We start from the raw sequence: 6,048 nt of genomic DNA, 5'->3' as shown, positions 1-6,048 counted from the left end.
ACAAACAAAAAAAAACCAGCCAATAAACAAACAAAATTTCTCAAATTAAGAATTGTTGGAAAAGAACTTTAAATGTAGCCTTCTCATGATTCAAATAACTTCTGGACTTACATTTAGATGACCCAGGCTTTCAAATGAAGTAAACTTTTTTCTTAATTAGTTAAATTCATGTTACATTATCAGTAAAATAATTTTTTCCTTAAATGGAAGATTTCTATCATCAAAGTGATAGTTAAAATTATAAGATTCAAAAAAGATTTTAGGGATTTAATTTAAATATCCTTAAATAATCTTTCTTGAATATTTAAATATCCTTAAATAGTCTTTCTTGAATATTTCCGTAGTTTCAAAAAGTTTTCTTATGAAAAGAAGGAAGTTTCTTATGAAAGAAGGAAAATCAAGAGGACGTACTTATAAAAATTAATTTTTCAGTCCTACCTTAGTCATTCATTTACTGAGACCCTATTCTGGGCTGGAGTCTGAAGCAATGGAGAATGTGGGAGAGACAGTTTTATAAACAAATTATTTCAAACAAATGTGACAAGTGCTTTAATAGAGACACAGAGGAAAAGTCAAAAGCATAGAAGCAAAGAGTACGATGACAGTTGCCAGAGGCTGGAGGGTAGAGGCATGGGGAGATACTGGTTCAAACAAACCAACAAACAACCAACCAAAAAGAAACAGAAATATAGACTGATTCAAACAAACAAACAATCAAAAAGAAACAAAGACTCATAGAGGAAAGGGAGCACAGATGTAGGTAAATTGTCTAGGGGGTTAAAACATTTACAGAAATGAAAAAAAAATGAATGGATTTTGAAGACTGAAAATAATTTACCTAAACGGAGAAGGGCATTTTGGAGAGGCAGAGACTGTCAACTGTAAGTGACATTAAAAAGTAAAAAGAAGTGGTGAGATTAGAAAGGAGGTGAGTGTTTTATATATACAATAACAGAACACTGAGTGAATTTAAGCAGAGGAACCGCATTCATAAATTGTATTTAAGGTAAATATTGGGAGGGGGATTGGATAGTCCATAGACTGAACAATAAATGTGGAGTAATGGAGAAGAAACTGAGAAATAGTTTGTGAGCAGAATTAATGGAGTTCAGAGACTGAATTAGGGGGGTCAAAGGAATAATCCACCATTTAGTACCTAAAACAAAAAGATTAATTTATTACTTATTAAGGAAGAGGTTGCTGTGCTTGTATACAGTCTTTCTAAGCAAGCAAATATCTTTTAAGGAAGCATGGAAATAATGAATTGTGGACTTCTTATTGGTAGGAATTTTAGAGATTGGTTGCCTGTTAGCCAGGTAGACATGGTTACTGCAGTGAAGCTGTCACTGATTGGTGATTTTGAGAAGCTGTCACTGAATGCCCTACTTTTGGGAGTGTGGTTTCTGAAGTGAGGTTGTCACTGATTGATTGGAATGAGATTAAAACTGATTCTAATATCACTTCTTCCTTTGACCAAAATATACTCCATCTTTCCCTTTTCTAAATTCAGAGAATGAAAACATTTATTTCTAGGGGTTAAAATGGGATAAGTAAAGGTAATCTTTAGTTTTTGCTAAACAGAATAAAGAGCCAGTGGATGATACAGGTGCGGAGAGGAGCAGACTAGACAGCAAGACACTGTGTTTTATATGTGTTACCATGTATGTAAGACATCTGATAGGTAGTTGGAGATATGGAGGGCTTGGGAAAGAGGTTGGTCTTTGGGAGTCATCAGCATGTAGGAGAGCATTGAAACCGTGAAGAATGAAGAACTGGCTCAGAAAGAGTTTGTAGAGTAATATATAGAAGTTGGCCTATGGCAAAATTGCAAATTATTTGTAAAATAGGAGAGGAACCAGGAGATAGTAATTGGAGAAAGTAAAGGAGGAGAGTTTCAGTAATACAGAACTGTCAATAGCAGGCTTTTATATATTAAAAAGATGTGTAAAGAGTCAATTGCTGTCTTCTGCAAAAGCCATTTTAATATAATTGTTGGCCTGAGAATCATATTTAAGGGGTACCCACACATTTTGACTGTCAATTTTTGATATAATGCTTCAATTTTTATTCATGTGTCTTAGGTACTCATAAATCTTATCAATGTTTTCATGTTAGATGTATTCAACTCAACTGTTACTTATTAAGAACTTGCTATCTGACTACTTCGTGTATTTTTAACTTGAAGTAGTTACTTTACTTCTCAACAGATCATATCAAGTCCTTATGCACATATATTTCAACAATAGTTTATTTTTATACCACAATTAACTTGATAAGCAAAGATGAATTTTTAGATCTTAGTTAAAAGATGATCTGTGCAGTACAGTGATACCTTATTAAAATGTGATTTTAAAGACTAAACAAATTGAGTCATATCACAAATTATTCCTAAAATATATGTATTAATGTACAAACTAAATAAAAATATCTTTAAAAGTAATAACATGACCAATGATATCCTTTAAGGGCAAAATTTTGTTTGGTATCATACTATCAATATAGTGCTATTAAACACTTTCTTTATACTTTTTTATCTATACTTCATTATATGGGAAATACTTGCCTTAATCCCTCACTTCATTATGCTTTTCCCATAGTGAATATGTCTTTAATTTTGTATTCTATGGGCTTTCAGAACACTCGAATGTTCAGAATTTGCTCAGTAAATATTTGGCAATTAATAATCTGATCCATAAAGGGCAGTTTGACGATGACTCCTGCCCAGGTTCTTGTTTTTGTTTGCCCTTTTCCAATATTTTTTTCTGATTAAATGTGACTTCTCTACACTGGGATCATTTCCTGTCACTCATCTCATTTAGCAACTCCAAGGAAATAATTTCTTGATGTTGAGTATGATCTTTACAGTGAGTGCTATTTCTTTTCTCTCAGCAGTACCTACCTTATAGTATGGAATGGAAATGTTTTTCTTTTGATTTTATCTTTTAGAATGTTTTAGGGATGTATCCTCCTTCATTCTCTTCACCCCTTGGCTTGCCTCACCCCTTGAGGGCAGTGATTCATCTGGTTGGTGAAATGGGAGAACCTGTAAATCACTGGAACTCACATGTGGGAGGAAGCTGCTGCATTAGAAGATGGGCCTAGAGAGTCTTTGGGAGGCTCTTTCTTCGTTGTATAATTTGGACCACAACTTCTAGGTAGCTGAGAATGGGTCTACTCCATACTCCCAACTCTTCACGTGAATTTCTAAGATATAAACTTGAGACGTGGTGGTTAGAAGCCCTTATTTTGGGTGTAGGTCCAAGCAGGATGAATTACTACATTATTTGTCAAATCTAAGATGCTTTTTTCCTCCCAGATTTTGAGGTATAATTGACAAATAAAATGGTATTTATTTAAGGTATACAACTTGAAATTTTGATATATGTGTACATTGTTAAATGATCATAATCAAGCTAATTAACATATGCATCACTGATGTAGCTTGCATGTTTGTCCCTCTCCAAATCTCATGTTCAGATGTGATCCCCATTGTTGGAGGTGGGGCCTAGTGGGAGGTGTTTGGATCATGAGGGTGGATTCCTCATGAATGGCTTGGTGCCCTCCCAATGATAATGAGTGAGTTCTGACTCTATTAGTTCACTGAAGAGCTGGTCGTTTAAAAGAGTATGGCATCTCTTTTACTCCCTCTGTCACCATGTGACATGCCTGTTGCCCCATCACCTTCTACCATGATTGTAAGCTCCTGAGGCCCTCACCAGAGGCAGATGATGGTGCTTTTCATGCAGTTGGCAGAACTGTAAGCCAAATAAGCCTCTTTTTTAAATAATATAAATTACCCAGCTTAAATAATATAAATAATATAAATTATAGCAATGCAAAATGGACTAATACAATCTAGTACAATCACCTCACATAGCTAAGATTTCCTTTTCTTCTGTTTTTTTTTTTGTTTGTTTTTGGAAGAGAACACTTAAGATCTACCCTCTTAGTGAATTTCAAATATATAACACTGTATTGTTGACTACAGTCACCGTGCTGTACATTAGATCTCCAGAAATTATTCAACTGGCATAACTGAAACTTAATCACCTTTGACCAACATCACCTCATTACTCCCTCCTTTAGCCCTTGGCAACCACTATTCTACTCTCTGCTTATGTGAGTTTGATTATTTTAAATTTCACATGTAAGTGAGATCATGTAGTATTGTCTTTCTGTGCCTGGCTTATTTATTCAGTATAAGGTCCTCTAGGCTTATCCATGTTGTCACAAAAAAGGCAAGATTTCTTTCTTTTTTAAGATGAATAATATTTCATTGTGTATATGTGTGTGTGTGTATGTACACACCACATTTTATTTATCCATTTATTTTTATTTTTATTCTTTATTATACTTTAAGTTCTGGGGTCCATGTCCAGAAGGTGTAGTTTTGTTACATAGGTACACCCATGCCATGGTGGTTTGCTGCACCAATCAGCTCGTCACCTACATTAGTCATTTCTACTAATGCTATCACTCCCCTAGCCTCCCACCCCACAACAGGCCCTGGTGTGTGATGTTCCCCTACATGTGTCCATGTGTTGCCATTGTTCCACTCTAACTTATGAGTGAGAACATGTGATATTTGGTATTCTGTTCTTGTGATAGTTTGCTGAGAATGAAGGTTTCCAGCTTCATCCATGTCCCTGCAAAGGACATAAACTCATCCTTTTTTTTGGCTACATAGTACTCCGGGGTGTATATGTGCCACATTTTCTTTATCCAGTCTATCATTGATTGGAATTTGGGTTGGTTCCAAGTCTTTGCTATTGTAAATAGTGCCGCAATAAACGTATGTGTGCATGTGTCTTTACAGTAAAATGATTTATAATCCTTTGGGTATATACTCAGTAATGGGATTTCTGAGTCAAATGGTATTTCTGATTCTAGATCCTGAGGAATTGGCACACTGTCTTCCACAATGGTGGACTAGTTTACACTCCCATCAAGACTGTAAAAGTGTTCCTATTTCTCCACATCCTCTCCAGTATCTGTTGTTCCTTGACTTTTTAATGATCTCATCGTGGTTTTGATTTGCATTTCTTTAATGACCAGTGATGCTGAGCTTTTTTTTTCATGTTTGTTGGCTGCATAAGTGTCTTCTTTTGAGAAGTGACAGCTCATATCCTTTGCCCACTTTTTGAATGGGGTTGTTTGTTATTTTCTTGTAAATTTGTTTAAGTTATTTGTAGATTCTGGATATTAGCCCTTTATCAGATGGATAGATTGCAAAAATTTTCTCACATTCTGTAGGTTGTCTGTTCACTCTGATGATAGTTTCTTTAGCTATGCCGAAGCCCTTTAACTTAATTAGATCCCATTTGTCAGTTTTGGATTTTGTTGACATTGCTTTTGGTGTTTCAGTCATGAAGTCTTTGCCCATGCCTATGCCCTGAATGTTATTGCCTAGGTTTTCTTCTAGGGTTTTTATGGTTTTAGTTCTTACATTCAAATCTTTAATCCATCTTGAGTTAATTTTTGTATAAGGTGTAAAGAAGTTGTCCAGTTTCAGTTTCCTGCATATGGCTATCCAGTTTTCCCAGTACCATTTATTAAACAGGGAATCATTTCCCCATTGCTTGTTTTTGTCATGTTTGTCAAAGATCAGATGCTTTTAGATGTGTGGTGTTATTTCTGAGGTATCTGTTCTGTTCCATTGGTCTATATATCTGTTTTGGTACCAGTACTATGCTGTTTTGCTTACCATAGCCTTGTAGTATAATTTGAAGTCAGGTAGCATTATGCTTTCAGCTTTGTTCTTTTTGCTTAAAATTTTCTTGACTATGCAGGCTCTTTTTTGGTTCCATATGAAATTTAAAGTAGTTTTTTCCAATTTTGGGAAGAAAGTCAATAGTAACTTGATGGGGATAGCACTGAATCTATACATTACTTTAGTCAGTTTGTCCATTTTCATGATACTGATTCTTCCTATACATGAGCATGGAATGTTTTTCCATTTGTTTGTGTCCTCTCTTATTTCCTTGAGAGGTGGTTTGTAGTTCTACTTGAAGAGGTACTTCACATCCCTTGTAAGTTGGATTCCTAGGC

This window comes from Mandrillus leucophaeus, unplaced genomic scaffold (genome assembly GCF_000951045.1).
Source record: "Mandrillus leucophaeus isolate KB7577 unplaced genomic scaffold, Mleu.le_1.0 Scaffold804, whole genome shotgun sequence".
In the NCBI taxonomy this organism is placed as follows: domain Eukaryota; kingdom Metazoa; phylum Chordata; class Mammalia; order Primates; family Cercopithecidae; genus Mandrillus; species Mandrillus leucophaeus.
This window is presented reverse-complemented; position numbering follows the sequence as displayed.